This window comes from Crinia signifera, chromosome 3, assembly GCF_055691185.1.
Source record: "Crinia signifera chromosome 3, ASM5569118v1, whole genome shotgun sequence".
Taxonomy (NCBI): Eukaryota; Metazoa; Chordata; class Amphibia; order Anura; family Myobatrachidae; genus Crinia; species Crinia signifera.
Genome location: NC_139219.1, coordinates 85,461,700 through 85,485,710, shown reverse-complemented (window position 1 = coordinate 85,485,710; position 24,011 = coordinate 85,461,700). Strand labels below are relative to the sequence as shown.

At 33.8% G+C, this 24,011-nt stretch overlaps 26 non-coding genes across 26 annotated transcripts; all 26 read right to left on the bottom strand.

The window, feature by feature from the left end:
* Window positions 1-43: 43 nt before the first annotated feature.
* TRNAL-UAA (transfer RNA leucine (anticodon UAA)) lies at window positions 44-126 on the bottom strand. Its single transcript has one exon. It is a non-coding gene; the product is annotated as a tRNA-Leu (tRNA).
* An 861-nt stretch (window positions 127-987) lies between these two features.
* On the bottom strand, window positions 988-1,070 carry TRNAL-UAA (transfer RNA leucine (anticodon UAA)). Its single transcript has one exon. It is a non-coding gene; the product is annotated as a tRNA-Leu (tRNA).
* A 798-nt stretch (window positions 1,071-1,868) lies between these two features.
* Window positions 1,869-1,951, bottom strand: TRNAL-UAA (transfer RNA leucine (anticodon UAA)). Its single transcript has one exon. It is a non-coding gene; the product is annotated as a tRNA-Leu (tRNA).
* Window positions 1,952-3,124: 1,173 nt separating this feature from the next.
* On the bottom strand, window positions 3,125-3,207 carry TRNAL-UAA (transfer RNA leucine (anticodon UAA)). Its single transcript has one exon. It is a non-coding gene; the product is annotated as a tRNA-Leu (tRNA).
* A 798-nt stretch (window positions 3,208-4,005) lies between these two features.
* TRNAL-UAA (transfer RNA leucine (anticodon UAA)) lies at window positions 4,006-4,088 on the bottom strand. The gene has a single exon. It is a non-coding gene; the product is annotated as a tRNA-Leu (tRNA).
* A 1,168-nt stretch (window positions 4,089-5,256) lies between these two features.
* TRNAL-UAA (transfer RNA leucine (anticodon UAA)) lies at window positions 5,257-5,339 on the bottom strand. The gene has a single exon. It is a non-coding gene; the product is annotated as a tRNA-Leu (tRNA).
* A 798-nt stretch (window positions 5,340-6,137) lies between these two features.
* TRNAL-UAA (transfer RNA leucine (anticodon UAA)) lies at window positions 6,138-6,220 on the bottom strand. Its single transcript has one exon. It is a non-coding gene; the product is annotated as a tRNA-Leu (tRNA).
* Window positions 6,221-7,081: 861 nt separating this feature from the next.
* On the bottom strand, window positions 7,082-7,164 carry TRNAL-UAA (transfer RNA leucine (anticodon UAA)). Its single transcript has one exon. It is a non-coding gene; the product is annotated as a tRNA-Leu (tRNA).
* A 798-nt stretch (window positions 7,165-7,962) lies between these two features.
* On the bottom strand, window positions 7,963-8,045 carry TRNAL-UAA (transfer RNA leucine (anticodon UAA)). The gene has a single exon. It is a non-coding gene; the product is annotated as a tRNA-Leu (tRNA).
* Window positions 8,046-8,906: 861 nt separating this feature from the next.
* On the bottom strand, window positions 8,907-8,989 carry TRNAL-UAA (transfer RNA leucine (anticodon UAA)). The gene has a single exon. It is a non-coding gene; the product is annotated as a tRNA-Leu (tRNA).
* A 798-nt stretch (window positions 8,990-9,787) lies between these two features.
* TRNAL-UAA (transfer RNA leucine (anticodon UAA)) lies at window positions 9,788-9,870 on the bottom strand. The gene has a single exon. It is a non-coding gene; the product is annotated as a tRNA-Leu (tRNA).
* An 861-nt stretch (window positions 9,871-10,731) lies between these two features.
* Window positions 10,732-10,814, bottom strand: TRNAL-UAA (transfer RNA leucine (anticodon UAA)). Its single transcript has one exon. It is a non-coding gene; the product is annotated as a tRNA-Leu (tRNA).
* Window positions 10,815-11,612: 798 nt separating this feature from the next.
* TRNAL-UAA (transfer RNA leucine (anticodon UAA)) lies at window positions 11,613-11,695 on the bottom strand. Its single transcript has one exon. It is a non-coding gene; the product is annotated as a tRNA-Leu (tRNA).
* Window positions 11,696-12,556: 861 nt separating this feature from the next.
* TRNAL-UAA (transfer RNA leucine (anticodon UAA)) lies at window positions 12,557-12,639 on the bottom strand. Its single transcript has one exon. It is a non-coding gene; the product is annotated as a tRNA-Leu (tRNA).
* Window positions 12,640-13,437: 798 nt separating this feature from the next.
* On the bottom strand, window positions 13,438-13,520 carry TRNAL-UAA (transfer RNA leucine (anticodon UAA)). The gene has a single exon. It is a non-coding gene; the product is annotated as a tRNA-Leu (tRNA).
* Window positions 13,521-14,381: 861 nt separating this feature from the next.
* TRNAL-UAA (transfer RNA leucine (anticodon UAA)) lies at window positions 14,382-14,464 on the bottom strand. The gene has a single exon. It is a non-coding gene; the product is annotated as a tRNA-Leu (tRNA).
* Window positions 14,465-15,262: 798 nt separating this feature from the next.
* TRNAL-UAA (transfer RNA leucine (anticodon UAA)) lies at window positions 15,263-15,345 on the bottom strand. The gene has a single exon. It is a non-coding gene; the product is annotated as a tRNA-Leu (tRNA).
* An 861-nt stretch (window positions 15,346-16,206) lies between these two features.
* Window positions 16,207-16,289, bottom strand: TRNAL-UAA (transfer RNA leucine (anticodon UAA)). Its single transcript has one exon. It is a non-coding gene; the product is annotated as a tRNA-Leu (tRNA).
* Window positions 16,290-17,086: 797 nt separating this feature from the next.
* Window positions 17,087-17,169, bottom strand: TRNAL-UAA (transfer RNA leucine (anticodon UAA)). Its single transcript has one exon. It is a non-coding gene; the product is annotated as a tRNA-Leu (tRNA).
* An 861-nt stretch (window positions 17,170-18,030) lies between these two features.
* On the bottom strand, window positions 18,031-18,113 carry TRNAL-UAA (transfer RNA leucine (anticodon UAA)). The gene has a single exon. It is a non-coding gene; the product is annotated as a tRNA-Leu (tRNA).
* Window positions 18,114-18,911: 798 nt separating this feature from the next.
* Window positions 18,912-18,994, bottom strand: TRNAL-UAA (transfer RNA leucine (anticodon UAA)). The gene has a single exon. It is a non-coding gene; the product is annotated as a tRNA-Leu (tRNA).
* Window positions 18,995-19,855: 861 nt separating this feature from the next.
* Window positions 19,856-19,938, bottom strand: TRNAL-UAA (transfer RNA leucine (anticodon UAA)). The gene has a single exon. It is a non-coding gene; the product is annotated as a tRNA-Leu (tRNA).
* A 799-nt stretch (window positions 19,939-20,737) lies between these two features.
* On the bottom strand, window positions 20,738-20,820 carry TRNAL-UAA (transfer RNA leucine (anticodon UAA)). The gene has a single exon. It is a non-coding gene; the product is annotated as a tRNA-Leu (tRNA).
* Window positions 20,821-21,681: 861 nt separating this feature from the next.
* Window positions 21,682-21,764, bottom strand: TRNAL-UAA (transfer RNA leucine (anticodon UAA)). The gene has a single exon. It is a non-coding gene; the product is annotated as a tRNA-Leu (tRNA).
* A 798-nt stretch (window positions 21,765-22,562) lies between these two features.
* On the bottom strand, window positions 22,563-22,645 carry TRNAL-UAA (transfer RNA leucine (anticodon UAA)). Its single transcript has one exon. It is a non-coding gene; the product is annotated as a tRNA-Leu (tRNA).
* An 861-nt stretch (window positions 22,646-23,506) lies between these two features.
* TRNAL-UAA (transfer RNA leucine (anticodon UAA)) lies at window positions 23,507-23,589 on the bottom strand. Its single transcript has one exon. It is a non-coding gene; the product is annotated as a tRNA-Leu (tRNA).
* Between the last annotated feature and the right edge of the window lie 422 nt (window positions 23,590-24,011).

The following is a 24,011-nucleotide window of genomic DNA, read 5'->3' as shown; positions in this document are numbered from 1 at the left end:
TCTTACTTGTACATTTATATAAGGCTTAAATGAAAAAAAAGCATACCAGAAGTGGGGTTCGAACCCACGCGGATACAAATCCATTGGATCTTAAGTCCAATGCCTTAACCACTCGGCCATCCTGGTGTGATGCTGGCAGCTGCTTTTTCTTATGTTAGATGCTTTTGCTATGGGCCTATTTCTTTCAATATGGTCAACTTTTATTCAAACATACACAACTTAGAGTCTAAATGATTACATATCTGGGTATTTTTAGAGATTTTATGATATCTATATTTCTTTTATTCATAGAAAATAAGTTTATTTGAAAAATGTAACTCAAAATATAATTTTTGTTGATGTTTTATGATTGACAGTTGAAATTTATAAAAAATCAAAATAAGGCAGACTTCCAGCTGCCACTGAGCCCCCCAGCAGCCCCCTGCCAATTCTAAATATGCCTGGAAAACCCCCAGGAGTAGCAGAGACCACGGTTGACAAGCAGACAGGTAAGTTGTCTTTTTTTATGTCAGGGGTTTTCAGCGCTGCAAACTCTGCGAACAGTTTTCAAAATTGGATACTGTGGGTATCACAAGTGCACTTACCTATGGTAATCCATAATGCTGTACCATTTTCATACAGTTCCTTTAATAAAATATATTTAAAACTTGGATACTGTGGTTATAACGAGTGCACATACCCATGGTAATCCAAAATTGTGCACAAAGCATGCTCGTTTGTATTACCTCACTCCCAAATTTATATCACATAAAGTTATTGATTTTGACCATATTTTCAGATTGTCCAGCCATATAGACTGCTCTTTATTTTTATGATGATTATTGACCTTTACAAATGTTGCTTTTTGTCTTGCCATATGAGAATGTTTTTGTGGAACAATTATGTTGCTCAACAAATGTAAGCAACATAGACTCCTGAACATGTTAAGCACATAACTCTGTTAACATTCTTCCTTTAACATTTTCACAAGGGTAGAATTAAAATTCATACCAGAAGTGGAGTTCGAACCCACGCGGATAGAAATCCATTGGATCTTAAGTCCAACGCCTTAACCACTCGGTCATCCTGGTTTGTTGCTGCAACTTGTTGTCATGGGAAAATACTATTTCAATGTTCATGTGAATTTAATTGTGCATGGCTATCATTTTATTCAAACTTTCTAGTGCTTGGAGTCTAAATTATGACATATTTCTGGCAACTTTTATGGATATTATATCCTTATTTCATTTCCCAACAGAAAGTAAGGTTCTTTAGAAAATATTTACTCAAAGTATGTATTTTATTGAATTTCATTATATTTTTACAATATTCAGCTATATAGATTGCTCTGCCTTTTAACTCTTTGAGTGCCGACATCTGTGACAGATTTTCAAAATATCTGCTAAAACTGCCAAAGTCGCTCACATTTGTTCTATAAATTCAAATAAAAAATGTAGTGTAAACAAAGATTATATTTCCTATGTAAGGTAAACATTACAGGTCTTTATGATGAATAAAAAAACTTTGCTTGGCAATTTTTACACCTTTTTTAACATATCACATTAGACATTCAAAGGGTTTATGTTGATAACTAACATTTGGAAATAAATGCTAACTTTCTTTTTCTGTACGGTCACATGGCAATTCTTTTGTGGAAATGTATGGTGGTCAACAAAGATATGCAACATATACTCCTTTCTCTAATTTCCAACATTCTGTCATGTACATTAAAACAGAATGTAACTTTCATTTTCTGTATGTTCACATGGCAATGCTTTTGTAGAATGCATGGTGCCAACTATCATAAGAAACATATATTCCTGTATGCTTTTCTGATTGATGACATTCTTACTTGTACATTTTTATAAGGCTTAAATGAAAAAAAAGCATACCAGAAGTGGGGTTCGAACCCACGTGGATACAAATCCATTGGATCTTAAGTCCAACGCCTTAACCACTCGGCCATTCTGGTGTGGTTCTGGCAGCTGCTTTTTCTTATGCTAGATGCTTTTGCAATGGGCCTATTTCTTTCAATATGGTCAACTTTTATTCAAACATACACAACTTAGAGTCTAAATGATTACATATCTGGCTATTTTCAGAGATTTTATGATATCTATATTTCTTTTATTCATAGAAAATAAGTTTATTTTAAAAATTTAACTCAAAATATAATTTTTGTTGATGTTTTATGATTGACAGTTGAAATTAATAAAAAATCAAAATAAGGCAGACTTCCAGCTGCCACTGAGCCCCCCAGCAGCCCCCTGCCAATTCTTAATATGCCTGGAAAACCCCCAGGAGTAGCAGAGACCACGGTTGACAAGCAGACAGGTAAGTTGTCTTTTTTTCATGTCAGGGGTTTTCAGCGCTGCAAACTCTGCGAACAGTTTTCAAAATTGGATACTGTGGGTATCACAAGTGCACTTACCTATGGTAATCCAAAATGCTGTACCATTTTCATACAGTTCCTTTAATAAAATATATTTAAAACTTGGATACTGTGGTTATAACGAGTGCACATACCCATGGTAATCCAAAATTGTGCACAAAGCATGCACGTTTGTATTACCTCACTCCCAAATTTATATCACATACAGTTATTGATTTTGACCATATTTTCAGATTGTCCAGCCATATAGACTGCTCTTTATTTATATGATGATTATTGACCTTTACAAATGTTCCTTTTTGTCTTGCCATATGAGAATGTTTTGTGGAACAATTATGTTGCTCAACAAATGTAAGCAACATAGACTCCTGAACATGTTAAGCACATAACTCTGTTAACATTCTTCCTTTAACATTTTCTCAAGGGTAGAATTAAAATTCATACCAGAAGTGGGGTTCGAACCCACGCGGAGAGAAATCCATTGGATCTTAAGTCCAACGCCTTAACCACTCGGCCAAGTTATTGATTTTGACCATATTTTCAGATTGTCCAGCCATATAGACCTCTCTTTATTTATATGATGATTATTGACCTTTACAAATGTTCCTTTTTATCTTGCCATATGAGAATGTTTTTGTGGAACAATTATGTTGCTCAACAAATGTAAGCAACATAGACTCCTGAACATGTTAAGCACATAACTCTGTTAACATTCTTCCTTTAACATTTTCTCAAGGGTAGAATTAAAATTCATACCAGAAGTGGGGTTAGAACCCACGCGGATAGAAATCCATTGGATCTTACGTCCAATGCCTTAACCACTCGGCCATCCTGGTTTGTTGTTGCAACTTGTTGTCATGGTAAAATACTATTTCAATGTTCATATGTATTTTAATGTGCATGGCTATCATTTTATTCAAACTTTCTAGTGCTTGGAGTCTAAATTATGACATATTTCTGGCAACTTTTATGGATATTATATCCTTATTTCATTTCCCAACAGAAAGTAAGGTTCTTTAGAAAATATTTACTCAAAGTATGTAATTTATTGAATTTCATTATATTTTTACATTATTCAGCTATATAGGATGCTCTGCCTTTTAACTCTTTGCGTGCCAACATCTGTGACAGATTTTCAAAATATCTGCTAAAACTGCCAAAGTCGCTCACATTTGTTCTATAAATTCAAATAAAAAGTGTAGTGTAAACAAAGATTATATTTCCTGTGTAAGGTAAACATTACAGGTCATTATGATGAATAAAAAAACTTTGCTTGGCAATTTTTACACCTTTTTTAACATATCACATTAGACATTCAAAGGGTTTATGTTGATAACTAACATTTGGAAATAAATGCTAACTTTCTTTTTCTGTACGGTCACATGGCAATTCTTTTGTGGAAATGTATGGTGGTCAACAAAGATATGCAACATATACTCCTTTCTCTAATTTCCAACATTCTGTCATGTACATTAAAACAGAATGTTACTTTCATTTTCTGTATGTTCACATGGCAATGCTTTTGTAGAATGCATGGTGCCAACTATCATAAGCAACATATATTCCTGTATGCTTTTCTGATTGATGACATTCTTACTTGTACATTTTTATAAGGCTTAAATGAAAAAAAAGCATACCAGAAGTGGGGTTCGAACCCACGTGGATACAAATCCATTGGATCTTAAGTCCAACGCCTTAACCACTCGGCCATTCTGGTGTGATTCTGGCAGCTGCTTTTTCTTATGCTAGATGCTTTTGCAATGGGCCTATTTCTTTCAATATGGTCAACTTTTATTCAAACATACACAACTTAGAGTCTAAATGATTACATATCTGGGTATTTTCAGAGATTTTATGATATTTATATTTCTTTTATTCATAGAAAATAAGTTTATTTGAAAAATTTAACTCAAAATATAATTTTTGTTGATGTTTTATGATTGACAGTTGAAATTAATAAAAAATCAAAATAAGGCAGACTTCCAGATGCCACTGAGCCCCCCAGCAGCCCCCTGCCAATTCTTAATATGCCTGGAAAACCCCCAGGAGTAGCAGAGACGGATTCAGTATTGAATCCCGGCGGTCGGGATCCCGGCGTTCAGAATCCCGACGCCGGAATCCCGACAGCCGAAATGCCGACAAGGGGGGGACGTGGATCGCCCCCCCTTGCGGGCTCGCTGCGCTCGCCACGCAGCGGGCCCTGTGCCTCGCTACGCTCGGCACACTAATTTATTCTCCCTCCAGGGGTGTCGTGGACACCCCAGGAGGGAGAATGTGTCGGCATTTCGGCGGTCGGGATTTCGGCGTCGGGATTCTGAACGCCGGGATCCCGACCGCCGGGATTTTAACTGCATCCCGCAGAGACCATGGTTGCCAAGTAGACAGGTAAGTTTTCTTTTTTTCATTTCAGGGGTTTTCAGCGCTGCAAACTCTGCGAACAGTTTTCAAAATTGGATACTGTGGGTATCACAAGTGCACTTACCTATGGTAATCCAAAATGCTGTACCATTTTCATACAGTTCCTTTAATAAAATATATTTAAAACTTGGATACTGTGGTTATAATGAGTGCACATACCCATGGTAATCCAAAATTGTGCACAAAGCATGCACGTTTGTATTACCTCACTCCCAAATTTATATCACATAAAATTATTGATTTTGACCATATTTTCAGATTGTCCAGCCATATAGACTGCTCTTTATTTATATGATGATTATTGACCTTTACAAATGTTCCTTTTTGTCTTGCCATATGAGAATGTTTTTGTGGAACAATTATGTTGCTCAACAAATGTAAGCAACATAGACTCCTGAACATGTTAAGCACATAACTCTGTTAACATTCTTCCTTTAACATTTTCTCAAGGGTAGAATTAAAATTCATACCAGAAGTGGGGTTCGAACCCACGCAGATAGAAATCCATTGGATCTTAAGTCCAACGCCTTAACCACTCGGCCATCCTGGTTTGTTGCTGCAACTTGTTGTCATGGGAAAATACTATTTTAATGTTCATGTGTATTTTAATGTGCATGGCTATCTTTTTATTCAAACTTTCTAGTGCTTGAAGTCTAAATTATGACATATTTCTGGCAACTTTTATGGATATTATATCCTTATTTCATTTCCCAATATAAAGTAAGGTTCTTTAGAAAATATTTACTCAAAGTATGTATTTTATTGAATTTTTTTATATTTTTACATTATTCAGCTATATAGAGTGCTCTGCCTTTTAACTCTTTGAGTGCCAACATCTGTGACAGATTTTCAAAATATCTGCTAAAACTGCCAAAGTCGCTCACATTTGTTCTATAAATTCAAATAAAAAATGTAGTGTAAACAAAGATTATATTTCCTATGTAAGGTAAACATTAAAGGTCATTATGATGAATAAAAAAACTTTGCTTGCCAATTTTTACACCTTTTTTAACATATCACATTAGACATTCAAAGGGTTTATGTTGATAACTAACATTTGGAAATAAATGCTAACTTTCTTTTTCTGTACGGTCACATGGCAATTCTTTTGTGGAAATGTATGGTGGTCAACAAAGATATGCAACATATACTCCTTTCTCTAATTTCCAACATTCTGTCATGTACATTAAAACAGAATGTAACTTTCATTTTCTTTATGTTCACATGGCAATGCTTTTGTAGAATGCATGTTGCCAACTATCATAAGCAACATATATTCATGTATGCTTTTCTGATTGATGACATTCTTACTTGTACATTTATATAAGGCTTAAATGAAAAAAAAGCATACCAGAAGTGGGGTTCGAACCCACGCGGATACAAATCCATTGGATCTTAAGTCCAACGCCTTAACCACTCGGCCATCCTGGTGTGATTCTGGCAGCTGCTTTTTCTTATGTTAGATGCTTTTGCTATGGGCCTATTTCTTTCAATATGGTCAACTTTTATTCAAACATACACAACTTAGAGTCTAAATGATTACATATCTGGGTATTTTCAGAGATTTTATGATATCTATATTTCTTTTATTCATAGAAAATAAGTTTATTTGAAAAATGTAACTCAAAATATAATTTTTGTTGATGTTTTATGATTGACAGTTGAAATTTATAAAAAATCAAAATAAGGCAGACTTCCAGCTGCCACTGAGCCCCCCAGCAGCCCCCTGCCAATTCTAAATATGCCTGGAAAACCCCCAGGAGTAGCAGAGACCACGGTTGACAAGCAGACAGGTAAGTTGTCTTTTTTTATGTCAGGGGTTTTCAGCGCTGCAAACTCTGCGAACAGTTTTCAAAATTGGATACTGTGGGTATCACAAGTGCACTTACCTATGGTAATCCATAATGCTGTACCATTTTCATACAGTTCCTTTAATAAAATATATTTAAAACTTGGATACTGTGGTTATAACGAGTGCACATACCCATGGTAATCCAAAATTGTGCACAAAGCATGCTCGTTTGTATTACCTCACTCCCAAATTTATATCACATAAAGTTATTGATTTTGACCATATTTTCAGATTGTCCAGCCATATAGACTGCTCTTTATTTTTATGATGATTATTGACCTTTACAAATGTTGCTTTTTGTCTTGCCATATGAGAATGTTTTTGTGGAACAATTATGTTGCTCAACAAATGTAAGCAACATAGACTCTTGAACATGTTAAGCACATAACTCTGTTAACATTCTTCCTTTAACATTTTCACAAGGGTAGAATTAAAATTCATACCAGAAGTGGAGTTCGAACCCACGCGGATAGAAATCCATTGGATCTTAAGTCCAACGCCTTAACCACTCGGTCATCCTGGTTTGTTGCTGTAACTTGTTGTCATGGGAAAATACTATTTCAATGTTCATGTGTATTTAATTGTGCATGGCTATCATTTTATTCAAACTTTCTAGTGCTTGGAGTCTAAATTATGACATATTTCTGGCAACTTTTATGGATATTATATCCTTATTTCATTTCCCAACAGAAAGTAAGGTTCTTTAGAAAATATTTACTCAAAGTATGTATTTTATTGAATTTCATTATATTTTTACAATATTCAGCTATATAGATTGCTCTGCCTTTTAACTCTTTGAGTGCCAACATCTGTGACAGATTTTCAAAATATCTGCTAAAACTGCCAAAGTCGCTCAAATTTGTTCTATAAATTCAAATAAAAAATGTAGTGTAAACAAAGATTATATTTCCTATGTAAGGTAAACATTACAGGTCTTTATGATGAATAAAAAAATTTTGCTTGGCAATTTTTACACCTTTTTTAACATATCACATTAGACATTCAAAGGGTTTATGTTGATAACTAACATTTGGAAATAAATGCTAACTTTCTTTTTCTGTACGGTCACATGGCAATTCTTTTGTGGAAATGTATGGTGGTCAACAAAGATATGCAACATATACTCCTTTCTCTAATTTCCAACATTCTGTCATGTACATTAAAACAGAATGTAATTTTCATTTTCTGTATGTTCACATGGCAATGCTTTTGTAGAATGCATGGTGCCAACTATCATAAGCAACATATATTCCTGTATGCTTTTCTGATTGATGACATTCTTACTTGTACATTTTTATAAGGCTTAAATGAAAAAAAAGCATACCAGAAGTGGGGTTCGAACCCACGCGGCTACAAATCCATTGGATCTTAAGTCCAACGCCTTAACCACTCGGACATCCTGGTGTGATTCTGGCAGCTGCTTTTTCTTATGTTAGATGCTTTTGCTATGGGCCTATTTCTTTCAATATGGTCAACTTTTATTCAAACATACACAACTTAGAGTCTAAATGATTACATATCTGGGTATTTTCAGAGATTTTATGATATCTATATTTCTTTTATTCATAGAAAATAAGTTTATTTGAAAAATGTAACTCAAAATATAATTTTTGTTGATGTTTTATGATTGACAGTTGAAATTTATAAAAAATCAAAATAAGGCAGACTTCCAGCTGCCACTGAGCCCCCCAGCAGCCCCCTGCCAATTCTAAATATGCCTGGAAAACCCCCAGGAGTAGCAGAGACCACGGTTGACAAGCAGACAGGTAAGTTGTCTTTTTTTATGTCAGGGGTTTTCAGCGCTGCAAACTCTGCGAACAGTTTTCAAAATTGGATACTGTGGGTATCACAAGTGCACTTACCTATGGTAATCCATAATGCTGTACCATTTTCATACAGTTCCTTTAATAAAATATATTTAAAACTTGGATACTGTGGTTATAACGAGTGCACATACCCATGGTAATCCAAAATTGTGCACAAAGCATGCTCGTTGGTATTACCTCACTCCCAAATTTATATCACATAAAGTTATTGATTTTGACCATATTTTCAGATTGTCCAGCCATATAGACTGCTCTTTATTTGTATGATGATTATTGACCTTTACAAATGTTGCTTTTTGTCTTGCCATATGAGAATGTTTTTGTGGAACAATTATGTTGCTCAACAAATGTAAGCAACATAGACTCCTGAACATGTTAAGCACATAACTCTGTTAACATTCTTCCTTTAACATTTTCACAAGGGTAGAATTAAAATTCATACCAGAAGTGGGGTTCGAACCCAGGCGGATAGAAATCCATTGGATCTTACGTCCAACGCCTTAACCACTCGGCCATCCTGGTTTGTTGCTGAAACTTGTTGTCATGTGAAAATACTATTTCAATGTTCATGTGTATTTTAATGTGCATGGCTATCATTTTATTCAAACTTTCTAGTGCTTGGAGTCTAAATTATGACATATTTCTGGCAACTTTTATGGATATTATATCCTTATTTCATTTCCAAACAGAAAGTAAGGTTCTTTAGAAAATATTTACTCAAAGTATGTATTTTATTGAATTTCATTATATTTTTACAATATTCAGCTATATAGATTGCTCTGCCTTTTAACTCTTTGAGTGCCAACATCTGTGACAGATTTTCAAAATATCTGCTAAAACTGCCAAAGTCGCTCAAATTTGTTCTATAAATTCAAATAAAAAATGTAGTGTAAACAAAGATTATATTTCCTATGTAAGGTAAACATTACAGGTCTTTATGATGAATAAAAAAACTTTGCTTGGCAATTTTTACACCTTTTTTAACATATCACATTAGACATTCAAAGGGTTTATGTTGATAACTAACATTTGGAAATAAATGCTAACTTTCTTTTTCTGTACGGTCACATGGCAATTCTTTTGTGGAAATGTATGGTGGTCAACAAAGATATGCAACATATACTCCTTTCTCTAATTTCCAACATTCTGTCATGTACATTAAAACAGAATGTAACTTTCATTTTCTGTATGTTCACATGGCAATGCTTTTGTAGAATGCATGGTGCCAACTATCATAAGCAACATATATTCCTGTATGCTTTTCTGATTGATGACATTCTTACTTGTACATTTTTATAAGGCTTAAATGAAAAAAAAGCATACCAGAAGTGGGTTTCGAACCCACGCGGATACAAAACCATTGGATCTTAAGTCCAACGCCTTAACCACTCGGCCATCCTGGTGTGATTCTGGCAGCTGCTTTTTCTTATGCTAGATGCTTTTGCTATGGGCCTATTTCTTTCAATATGGTCAACTTTTATTCAAACATACACAACTTAGAGTCTAAATGATTACATATATGGCTATTTTCAGAGATTTTATGATATCTATATTTCTTTTATTCATAAAAAATAAGTTTATTTGAAAAATGTAACTCAAAATATAATTTTTGTTGATGTTTTATGATTGACAGTTGAAATTAATAAAAAATCAAAATAAGGCAAACTTCCAGCTGCCACTGAGCCCCCCAGCAGCCCCCTGCCAATTCTAAATATGCCTGGAAAACCCCCAGGAGTAGCAGAGACCACGGTTGACAAGCAGACAGGTAAGTTGTCTTTTTTTATGTCAGGGGTTTTCAGCGCTGCAAACTCTGTGAACAGTTTTCAAAATTGGATACTGTGGGTATCACAAGTGCACTTACCTATGGTAATCCATAATGCTGTACCATTTTCATACAGTTCCTTTAATAAAATATATTTAAAACTTGGATACTGTGGTTATAATGAGTGCACATACCCATGGTAATCCAAAATTGTGCACAAAGCATGCTCGTTGGTATTACCTCACTCCCAAATTTATATCACATAAAGTTATTGATTTTGACCATATTTTCAGATTGTCCAGCCATATAGACTGCTCTTTATTTTTATGATGATTATTGACCTTTACAAATGTTGCTTTTTGTCTTGCCATATGAGAATGTTTTTGTGGAACAATTATGTTGCTCAACAAATGTAAGCAACATAGACTCCTGAACATGTTAAGCACATAACTCTGTTAACATTCTTCCTTTAACATTTTCACAAGGGTAGAATTAAAATTCATACCAGAAGTGGGGTTCGAACCCACGCGGATAGAAATCCATTGGATCTTAAGTCCAACGCCTTAACCACTCTGCCATCCTGGTTTGTTGCTGTAACTTGTTGTCATGGGAAAATACTATTTCAATGTTCATGTGTATTTAATTGTGCATGGCTATCATTTTATTCAAACTTTCTAGTGCTTGGAGTCTAAATTATGACATATTTCTGGCAACTTTTATGGATATTATATCCTTATTTCATTTCCAAACAGAAAGTAAGGTTCTTTAGAAAATATTTACTCAAAGTATGTATTTTATTGAATTTCATTATATTTTTACAATATTCAGCTATATAGATTGCTCTGCCTTTTAACTCTTTGAGTGCCAACATCTGTGACAGATTTTCAAAATATCTGCTAAAACTGCCAAAGTCGCTCAAATTTGTTCTATAAATTCAAATAAAAAATGTAGTGTAAACAAAGATTATATTTCCTATGTAAGGTAAACATTACAGGTCTTTATGATGAATAAAAAAACTTTGCTTGGCAATTTTTACACCTTTTTTAACATATCACATTAGACATTCAAAGGGTTTATGTTGATAACTAACATTTGGAAATAAATGCTAACTTTCTTTTTCTGTACGGTCACATGGCAATTCTTTTGTGGAAATGTATGGTGGTCAACAAAGATATGCAACATATACTCCTTTCTCTAATTTCCAACATTCTGTCATGTACATTAAAACAGAATGTAACTTTCATTTTCTGTATGTTCACATGGCAATGCTTTTGTAGAATGCATGGTGCCAACTATCATAAGCAACATATATTCCTGTATGCTTTTCTGATTGATGACATTCTTACTTGTACATTTTTATAAGGCTTAAATGAAAAAAAAGCATACCAGAAGTGGGGTTCGAACCCACGCGGATACAAAACCATTGGATCTTAAGTCCAACGCCTTAACCACTCGGCCATCCTGGTGTGATTCTGGCAGCTGCTTTTTCTTATGCTAGATGCTTTTGCAATGGGCCTATTTCTTTCAATATGGTCAACTTTTATTCAAACATACACAACTTAGAGTCTAAATGATTACATATATGGCTATTTTCAGAGATTTTATGATATCTATATTTCTTTTATTCATAAAAAATAAGTTTATTTGAAAAATGTAACTCAAAATATAATTTTTGTTGATGTTTTATGATTGACAGTTTAAATTAATAAAAAATCAAAATAAGGCAAACTTCCAGCTGCCACTGAGCCCCCCAGCAGCCCCCTGCCAATTCTAAATATGCCTGGAAAACCCCCAGGAGTAGCAGAGACCACGGTTGACAAGCAGACAGGTAAGTTGTCTTTTTTTATGTCAGGGGTTTTCAGCGCTGCAAACTCTGTGAACAGTTTTCAAAATTGGATACTGTGGGTATCACAAGTGCACTTACCTATGGTAATCCATAATGCTGTACCATTTTCATACAGTTCCTTTAATAAAATATATTTAAAACTTGGATACTGTGGTTATAATGAGTGCACATACCCATGGTAATCCAAAATTGTGCACAAAGCATGCTCGTTGGTATTACCTCACTCCCAAATTTATATCACATAAAGTTATTGATTTTGACCATATTTTCAGATTGTCCAGCCATATAGACTGCTCTTTATTTTTATGATGATTATTGACCTTTACAAATGTTGCTTTTTGTCTTGCCATATGAGAATGTTTTTGTGGAACAATTATGTTGCTCAACAAATGTAAGCAACATAGACTCCTGAACATGTTAAGCACATAACTCTGTTAACATTCTTCCTTTAACATTTTCACAAGGGTAGAATTAAAATTCATACCAGAAGTGGGGTTCGAACCCACGCGGATAGAAATCCATTGGATCTTAAGTCCAACGCCTTAACCACTCTGCCATCCTGGTTTGTTGCTGAAATTTGTTGTCATGTGAAAATACTATTTCAATGTTCATGTGTATTTTAATGTGCATGGCTATCATTTTATTCAAACTTTCTAGTGCTTGGAGTCTAAATTATGACATATTTCTGGCAACTTTTATGGATATTATATCCTTATTTCATTTCCAAACAGAAAGTAAGGTTCTTTAGAAAATATTTACTCAAAGTATGTATTTTATTGAATTTCATTATATTTTTACAATATTCAGCTATATAGATTGCTCTGCCTTTTAACTCTTTGAGTGCCAACATCTGTGACAGATTTTCAAAATATCTGCTAAAACTGCCAAAGTCGCTCACATTTGTTCTATAAATTCAAATAAAAAATGTAGTGTAAACAAAGATTATATTTCCTATGTAAGGTAAACATTACAGGTCTTTATGATGAATAAAAAAACTTTGCTTGCCAATTTTTACACCTTTTTTAACATGTCACATTAGACATTCAAAGGGTTTATGTTGATAACTAACATTTGGAAATAAATGCTAACTTTCTTTTTCTGTACGGTCACATGGCAATTCTTTTGTGGAAATGTAAGGTGGTCAACAAAGATATGCAACATATACTCCTTTCTCTAATTTCCAACATTCTGTCATGTACATTAAAACAGAATGTAACTTTCATTTTCTGTATGTTCACATGGCAATGCTTTTGTAGAATGCATGGTGCCAACTATCATAAGCAACATATATTCCTGTATGCTTTTCTGATTGATGACATTCTTACTAGTACATTTTTATAAGGATTAAATGAAAAAAAAGCATACCAGAAGTGGGGTTCGAACCCACACGGATACAAATCCATTGGATCTTAAGTACAACGCCTTAACCACTCGGCCATCCTGGTGTGAATCTGGCAGCTGCTTTTTCTTATGCTAGATGCTTTTGCAATGGGCCTATTTCTTTCAATATGGTCAACTTTTATTCAAACATACACAATTTAGAGTCTAAATGATTACATATCTGGGTATTTTCAGAGATTTTATGATATCTATATTTCTTTTATTCATAGAAAATAAGTTTATTTGAAAAATGTAACTCAAAATATAATTTTTGTTGATGTTTTATGATTGACAGTTGAAATTAATAAAAAATCAAAATAAGGCAGACTTCCAGATGCCACTGAGCCCCCCAGCAGCCCCCTGCCAATTCTAAATATGCCTGGAAAACCCCCAGGAGTAGCAGAGACCACGGTTGACAAGCAGACAGGTAAGTTGTCTTTTTTTATGTCAGGGGTTTTCAGCGCTGCAAACTCTGCGAACAGTTTTCAAAATTGGATACTGTGGGTATCACAAGTGCACTTACCTATGGTAATCCATAATGCTGTACCATTTTCATACAGTTCCTTTAATAAAATATATTTAAAACTTGGATACTGTGGTTATAACGAGTGTACATACCCATGGTAATCCAAAATTGTGCACAAAGCATGCTCGTTTGTATTACCTCACTCCCAAATTTATATCACATAAAGTTATTGATTTTGACCATATTTTCAGATTGTCCAGCCATATAGACTGCTCTTTATTTTTATGATGATTATTGACCTTTACAAATGTTGCTTTTTGTCTTGCCATATGAGAATGTTTTTGTGGAACAATTATGTTGCTCAACAAATGAGAGCAACATAGACTACTGAACATGTTAAGCACATAACTCTGTTAACATTCTTCCTTTAACATTTTCACAAGGGTAGAATTAAAATTCATACCAGAAGTGGGGTTCGAACCCACACGGATAGAAATCCATTGGATCTTAAGTCCAACGCCTTAACCACTCGGCCATCCTGGTTTGTTGCTGCAACTTGTTGTCATGGGAAAATACTATTTTAATGTTCATGTGTATTTTAATGTGCATGGCTATCTTTTTATTCAAACTTTCTAGTGCTTGAAGTCTAAATTATGACATATTTCTGGCAACTTTTATGGATATTATATCCTTATTTCATTTCCCAATATAAAGTAAGGTTCTTTAGAAAATATTTACTCAAAGTATGTATTTTATTGAATTTTTTTATATTTTTACATTATTCAGCTATATAGAGTGCTCTGCCTTTTAACTCTTTGAGTGCCAACATCTGTGACAGATTTTCAAAATATCTGCTAAAACTGCCAAAGTCGCTCACATTTGTTCTATAAATTCAAATAAAAAATGTAGTGTAAACAAAGATTATATTTCCTATGTAAGGTAAACATTAAAGGTCATTATGATGAATAAAAAAACTTTGCTTGCCAATTTTTACACCTTTTTTAACATATCACATTAGACATTCAAAGGGTTTATGTTGATAACTAACATTTGGAAATAAATGCTAACTTTCTTTTTCTGTACGGTCACATGGTAATTCTTTTGTGGAAATGTATTGTGGTCAACAAAGATATGCAACATATACTCCTTTCTCTAATTTCCAACATTCTGTCATGTACATTAAAACAGAATGTAACTTTCATTTTCTTTATGTTCACATGGCAATGCTTTTGTAGAATGCATGTTGCCAACTATCATAAGCAACATATATTCATGTATGCTTTTCTGATTGATGGCATTCTTACTTGTACATTTATATAAGGCTTAAATGAAAAAAAAGCATACCAGAAGTGGGGTTCGAACCCACGCGGATACAAATCCATTGGATCTTAAGTCCAACGCCTTAACCACTCAGCCATCCTGGTGTGATTCTGGCAGCTGCTTTTTCTTATGTTAGATGCTTTTGCTATGGGCCTATTTCTTTCAATATGGTCAACTTTTATTCAAACATACACAACTTAGAGTCTAAATGATTACATATCTGGGTATTTTCAGAGATTTTATGATATCTATATTTCTTTTATTCATAGAAAATAAGTTTATTTGAAAAATGTAACTCAAAATATAATTTTTGTTGATGTTTTATGATTGACAGTTGAAATTTATAAAAAATCAAAATAATGCAGACTTCCAGCTGCCACTGAGCCCCCCAGCAGCCCCCTGCCAATTCTAAATATGCCTGGAAAACCCCCAGGAGTAGCAGAGACCACGGTTGACAAGCAGACAGGTAAGTTGTCTTTTTTTATGTCAGGGGTTTTCAGCGCTGCAAACTCTGCGAACAGTTTTCAAAATTGGACACTGTGGGTATCACAAGTGCACTTACCTATGGTAATCCATAATGCTGTACCATTTTCATACAGTTCCTTTAATAAAATATATTTAAAACTTGGATACTGTGGTTATAATGAGTGCACATACCCATGGTAATCCAAAATTGTGCACAAAGCATGCTCGTTGGTATTACCTCACTCCCAAATTTATATCACATAAAGTTATTGATTTTGACCATATTTTCAGATTGTCCAGCCATATAGACTGCTCTTTATTTTTATGATGATTATTGACCTTTACAAATGTTGCTTTTTGTCTTGCCATATGAGAATGTTTTTGTGGAACAATTATGTTGCTCAACAAATGTAAGCAACATAGACTCCTGAACATGTTAAGCACATAACTCTGTTAACATTCTTCCTTTAACATTTTCACAAGGGTAGAATTAAAATTCATACCAGAAGTGGGGTTCGAACCCACGCGGATAGAAATCCATTGGATCTTAAGTCCAACGCCTTAACCACTCTGCCATCCTGGTTTGTTGCTGAAATTTGTTGTCATGTGAAAATACTATTTCAATGTTCATGTGTATTTTAATGTGCATGGCTATCATTTTATTCAAACTTTCTAGTGCTTGGAGTCTAAATTATGACATATTTCTGGCAACTTTTATGGATATTATATCCTTATTTCATTTCCAAACAGAAAGTAAGGTTCTTTAGAAAATATTTACTCAAAGTATGTATTTTATTGAATTTCATTATATTTTTACAATATTCAGCTATATAGATTGCTCTGCCTTTTAACTCTTTGAGTGCCAACATCTGTGACAGATTTTCAAAATATCTGCTAAAACTGCCAAAGTCGCTCACATTTGTTCTATAAATTCAAATAAAAAATGTAGTGTAAACAAAGATTATATTTCCTATGTAAGGTAAACATTACAGGTCTTTATGATGAATAAAAAAACTTTGCTTGCCAATTTTTACACCTTTTTTAACATGTCACATTAGACATTCAAAGGGTTTATGTTGATAACTAACATTTGGAAATAAATGCTAACTTTCTTTTTCTGTACGGTCACATGGCAATTCTTTTGTGGAAATGTAAGGTGGTCAACAAAGATATGCAACATATACTCCTTTCTCTAATTTCCAACATTCTGTCATGTACATTAAAACAGAATGTAACTTTCATTTTCTGTATGTTCACATGGCAATGCTTTTGTAGAATGCATGGTGCCAACTATCATAAGCAACATATATTCCTGTATGCTTTTCTGATTGATGACATTCTTACTAGTACATTTTTATAAGGATTAAATGAAAAAAAGCATACCAGAAGTGGGGTTCGAACCCACACGGATACAAATCCATTGGATCTTAAGTACAACGCCTTAACCACTCGGCCATCCTGGTGTGAATCTGGCAGCTGCTTTTTCTTATGCTAGATGCTTTTGCAATGGGCCTATTTCTTTCAATATGGTCAACTTTTATTCAAACATACACAATTTAGAGTCTAAATGATTACATATCTGGGTATTTTCAGAGATTTTATGATATCTATATTTCTTTTATTCATAGAAAATAAGTTTATTTGAAAAATGTAACTCAAAATATAATTTTTGTTGATGTTTTATGATTGACAGTTGAAATTAATAAAAAATCAAAATAAGGCAGACTTCCAGATGCCACTGAGCCCCCCAGCAGCCCCCTGCCAATTCTAAATATGCCTGGAAAACCCCCAGGAGTAGCAGAGACCACGGTTGACAAGCAGACAGGTAAGTTGTCTTTTTTTATGTCAGGGGTTTTCAGCGCTGCAAACTCTGCGAACAGTTTTCAAAATTGGATACTGTGGGTATCACAAGTGCACTTACCTATGGTAATCCATAATGCTGTACCATTTTCATACAGTTCCTTTAATAAAATATATTTAAAACTTGGATACTGTGGTTATAACGAGTGCACATACCCATGGTAATCCAAAATTGTGCACAAAGCATGCTCGTTTGTATTACCTCACTCCCAAATTTATATCACATAAAGTTATTGATTTTGACCATATTTTCAGATTTTCCAGCCATATAGACTGCTCTTTATTTTTATGATGATTATTGACCTTTACAAATGTTGCTTTTTGTCTTGCCATATGAGAATGTTTTTGTGGAACAATTATGTTGCTCAACAAATGAGAGCAACATAGACTACTGAACATGTTAAGCACATAACTCTGTTAACATTCTTCCTTTAACATTTTCACAAGGGTAGAATTAAAATTCATACCAGAAGTGGGGTTCGAACCCACACGGATAGAAATCCATTGGATCTTAAGTCCAACGCCTTAACCACTCGGCCATCCTGGTTTGTTGCTGCAACTTGTTGTCATGGGAAAATACTATTTTAATGTTCATGTGTATTTTAATGTGCATGGCTATCTTTTTATTCAAACTTTCTAGTGCTTGAAGTCTAAATTATGACATATTTCTGGCAACTTTTATGGATATTATATCCTTATTTCATTTCCCAATATAAAGTAAGGTTCTTTAGAAAATATTTACTCAAAGTATGTATTTTATTGAATTTTTTTATATTTTTACATTATTCAGCTATATAGAGTGCTCTGCCTTTTAACTCTTTGAGTGCCAACATCTGTGACAGATTTTCAAAATATCTGCTAAAACTGCCAAAGTCGCTCACATTTGTTCTATAAATTCAAATAAAAAATGTAGTGTAAACAAAGATTATATTTCCTATGTAAGGTAAACATTAAAGGTCATTATGATGAATAAAAAAACTTTGCTTGCCAATTTTTACACCTTTTTTAACATATCACATTAGACATTCAAAGGGTTTATGTTGATAACTAACATTTGGAAATAAATGCTAACTTTCTTTTTCTGTACGGTCACATGGCAATTCTTTTGTGGAAATGTATTGTGGTCAACAAAGATATGCAACATATACTCCTTTCTCTAATTTCCAACATTCTGTCATGTACATTAAAACAGAATGTAACTTTCATTTTCTTTATGTTCACATGGCAATGCTTTTGTAGAATGCATGTTGCCAACTATCATAAGCAACATATATTCATGTATGCTTTTCTGATTGATGGCATTCTTACTTGTACATTTATATAAGGCTTAAATGAAAAAAAAGCATACCAGAAGTGGGGTTCGAACCCACGCGGATACAAATCCATTGGATCTTAAGTCCAACGCCTTAACCACTCGGCCATCCTGGTGTGATTCTGGCAGCTGCTTTTTCTTATGTTAGATGCTTTTGCTATGGGCCTATTTCTTTCAATATGGTCAACTTTTATTCAAACATACACAACTTAGAGTCTAAATGATTACATATCTGGGTATTTTCAGAGATTTTATGATATCTATATTTCTTTTATTCATAGAAAATAAGTTTATTTGAAAAATGTAACTCAAAATATAATTTTTGTTGATGTTTTATGATTGACAGTTGAAATTTATAAAAAATCAAAATAAGGCAGACTTCCAGCTGCCACTGAGCCCCCCAGCAGCCCCCTGCCAATTCTAAATATGCCTGGAAAACCCCCAGGAGTAGCAGAGACCACGGTTGACAAGCAGACAGGTAAGTTGTCTTTTTTTATGTCAGGGGTTTTCAGCGCTGCAAACTCTGCGAACAGTTTTCAAAATTGGATACTGTGGGTATCACAAGTGCACTTACCTATGGTAATCCATAATGCTGTACCATTTTCATACAGTTCCTTTAATAAAATATATTTAAAACTTGGATACTGTGGTTATAACGAGTGCACATACCCATGGTAATCCAAAATTGTGCACAAAGCATGCTCGTTTGTATTACCTCACTCCCAAATTTATATCACATAAAGTTATTGATTTTGACCATATTTTCAGATTGTCCAGCCATATAGACTGCTCTTTATTTTTATGATGATTATTGACCTTTACAAATGTTCCTTTTTGTCTTGCCATATGAGAATGTTTTTGTGGAACAATTATGTTGCTCAACAAATGTAAGCAACATAGACTCCTGAACATGTTAAGCACATAACTCTGTTAACATTCTTCCTTTAACATTTTCACAAGGGTAGAATTAAAATTCATACCAGAAGTGGAGTTCGAACCCACGCGGATAGAAATCCATTGGATCTTAAGTCCAACGCCTTAACCACTCGGTCATCCTGGTTTGTTGCTGTAACTTGTTGTCATGGGAAAATACTATTTCAATGTTCATGTGTATTTAACTGTGCATGGCTATCATTTTATTCAAACTTTCTAGTGCTTGGAGTCTAAATTATGACATATTTCTGGCAACTTTTATGGATATTATATCCTTATTTCATTTCCCAACAGAAAGTAAGGTTCTTTAGAAAATATTTACTCAAAGTATGTATTTTATTGAATTTCATTATATTTTTACAATATTCAGCTATATAGATTGCTCTGCCTTTTAACTCTTTGAGTGCCAACATCTGTGACAGATTTTCAAAATATCTGCTAAAACTGCCAAAGTCGCTCAAATTTGTTCTATAAATTCAAATAAAAAATGTAGTGTAAACAAAGATTATATTTCCTATGTAAGGTAAACATTACAGGTCTTTATGATGAATAAAAAAATTTTGCTTGGCAATTTTTACACCTTTTTTAACATATCACATTAGACATTCAAAGGGTTTATGTTGATAACTAACATTTGGAAATAAATGCTAACTTTCTTTTTCTGTACGGTCACATGGCAATTCTTTTGTGGAAATGTATGGTGGTCAACAAAGATATGCAACATATACTCCTTTCTCTAATTTCCAACATTCTGTCATGTACATTAAAACAGAATGTAACTTTCATTTTCTGTATGTTCACATGGCAATGCTTTTGTAGAATGCATGGAGCCAACTATCATAAGCAGCATATATTCCTGTATGCTTTTCTGATTGATGACATTCTTACTTGTACATTTTTATAAGGCTTAAATGAAAAAAAAAGCATACCAGAAGTGGGGTTCGAACCCACGCGGATACAAATCCATTGGATCTTAAGTCCAACGCCTTAACCACTCGGCCATCCTGGTGTGATTCTGGCAGCTGCTTTTTCTTATGCTAGATGCTTTTTCAATTGGCCTATTTCTTTCAATATGGTCAACTTTTATTCAAACATACACAACTTAGAGTCTAAATGATTACATATCTGGCTATTTTCAGAGATTTTATGATATCTATATTTCTTTTATTCATAGAAAATAAGTTTATCTGAAAAATGTAACTCAAAATATAATTTTTGTTGATGTTTTATGATTGACAGTTGAAATTAATAAAAAATCAAAATAAGGCAAACGTCCAGCTGCCACTGAGCCCCCCAGCAGCCCCCTGCCAATTCTAAATATGCCTGGAAAACCCCCAGGAGTAGCAGAGACCACGGTTGACAAGCAGACAGGTAAGTTGTCTTTTTTTATGTCAGGGGTTTTCAGCGCTGCAAACTCTGCGAACAGTTTTAAAAATTGGATACTGTGGGTATCACAAGTGCACTTACCTATGGTAATCCATAATGCTGTACCATTTTCATACAGTTCCTTTAATAAAATATATTTAAAACTTGGATACTGTGGTTATAACGAGTGCACATACCCATGGTAATCCAAAATTGTGCACAAAGCATGCTCGTTGGTATTACCTCACTCCCAAATTTATATCACATAAAGTTATTGATTTTGACCATATTTTCAGATTGTCCAGCCATATAGACTGCTCTTTATTTTTATGATGATTATTGACCTTTACAAATGTTGCTTTTTATCTTGCCATATGAGAATGTTTTTGTGGAACAATTATGTTGCTCAACAAATGTAAGCAACATAGACTCCTGAACATGTTAAGCACATAACTCTGTTAACATTCTTCCTTTAACATTTTCACAAGGGTAGAATTAAAATTCATACCAGAAGTGGGGTTCGAACCCAGGCGGATAGAAATCCATTGGATCTTACGTCCAACGCCTTAACCACTCGGCCATCCTGGTTTGTTGCTGAAACTTGTTGTCATGTGAAAATACTATTTCAATGTTCATGTGTATTTTAATGTGCATGGCTATCATTTTATTCAAACTTTCTAGTGCTTGGAGTCTAAATTATGACATATTTCTGGCAACTTTTATGGATATTATATCCTTATTTCATTTCCAAACAGAAAGTAAGGTTCTTTAGAAAATATTTACTCAAAGTATGTATTTTATTGAATTTCATTATATTTTTACAATATTCAGCTATATAGATTGCTCTGCCTTTTAACTCTTTGAGTGCCAACATCTGTGACAGATTTTCAAAATATCTGCTAAAACTGCCAAAGTCGCTCAAATTTGTTCTATAAATTCAAATAAAAAATGTAGTGTAAACAAAGATTATATTTCCTATGTAAGGTAAACATTACAGGTCTTTATGATGAATAAAAAAACTTTGCTTGGCAATTTTTACACCTTTTTTAACATATCACATTAGACATTCAAAGGGTTTATGTTGATAACTAACATTTGGAAATAAATGCTAACTTTCTTTTTCTGTACGGTCACATGGCAATTCTTTTGTGGAAATGTATGGTGGTCAACAAAGATATGCAACATATACTCCTTTCTCTAATTTCCAACATTCTGTCATGTACATTAAAACAGAATGTAACTTTCATTTTCTGTATGTTCACATGGCAATGCTTTTGTAGAATGCATGGTGCCAACTATCATAAGCAACATATATTCCTGTATGCTTTTCTGATTGATGACATTCTTACTTGTACATTTTTATAAGGCTTAAATGAAAAAAAAGCATACCAGAAGTGGGGTTCGAACCCACGCGGATACAAAACCATTGGATCTTAAGTCCAACGCCTTAACCACTCGGCCATCCTGGAGTGATTCTGGCAGCTGCTTTTTCTTATGCTAGATGCTTTTGCAATGGGCCTATTTCTTTCAATATGGTCAACTTTTATTCAAACATACACAACTTAGAGTCTAAATGATTACATATCTGGCTATTTTCAGAGATTTTATGATATCTATATTTCTTTTATTCATAAAAAATAAGTTTATTTGAAAAATGTAACTCAAAATATAATTTTTGTTGATGTTTTATGATTGACAGTTGAAATTAATAAAAAATCAAAATAAGGCAAACTTCCAGCTGCCACTGAGCCCCCCAGCAGCCCCCTGCCAATTCTAAATATGCCTGGAAAACCCCCAGGAGTAGCAGAGACCACGGTTGACAAGCAGACAGGTAAGTTGTCTTTTTTTATGTCAGGGGTTTTCAGCGCTGCAAACTCTGCGAACAGTTTTCAAAATTGGATACTGTGGGTATCACAAGTGCACTTACCTATGGTAATCCATAATGCTGTACCATTTTCATACAGTTCCTTTAATAAAATATATTTAAAACTTGGATACTGTGGTTATAACGAGTGCACATACCCATGGTAATCCAAAATTGTGCACAAAGCATGCTCGTTGGTATTACCTCACTCCCAAATTTATATCACATAAAGTTATTGATTTTGACCATATTTTCAGATTGTCCAGCCATATAGACTGCTCTTTATTTTTATGATGATTATTGACCTTTACAAATGTTGCTTTTTGTCTTGCCATATGAGAATGTTTTTGTGGAACAATTATGTTGCTCAACAAATGTAAGCAACATAGACTCCTGAACATGTTAAGCACATAACTCTGTTAACATTCTTCCTTTAACATTTTCACAAGGGTAGAATTAAAATTCATACCAGAAGTGGGGTTCGAACCCACGCGGATAGAAATCCATTGGATCTTAAGTCCAACGCCTTAACCACTCGGCCATCCTGGTTTGTTGCTGAAACTTGTTGTCATGTGAAAATACTATTTCAATGTTCATGTGTATTTTAATGTGCATGGCTATCATTTTATTCAAACTTTCTAGTGCTTGGAGTCTAAATTATGACATATTTCTGGCAACTTTTATGGATATTATATCCTTATTTCATTTCCAAACAGAAAGTAAGGTTCTTTAGAAAATATTTACTCAAAGTATGTATTTTATTGAATTTCATTATATTTTTACAATATTCAGCTATATAGATTGCTCTGCCTTTTAACTCTTTGAGTGCCAACATCTGTGACAGATTTTCAAAATATCTGCTAAAACTGCCAAAGTCGCTCACATTTCTATAAATTCAAATAAAAAATGTAGTGTAAACAAAGATTATATTTCCTATGTAAGGTAAACATTACAGGTCTTTATGATGAATA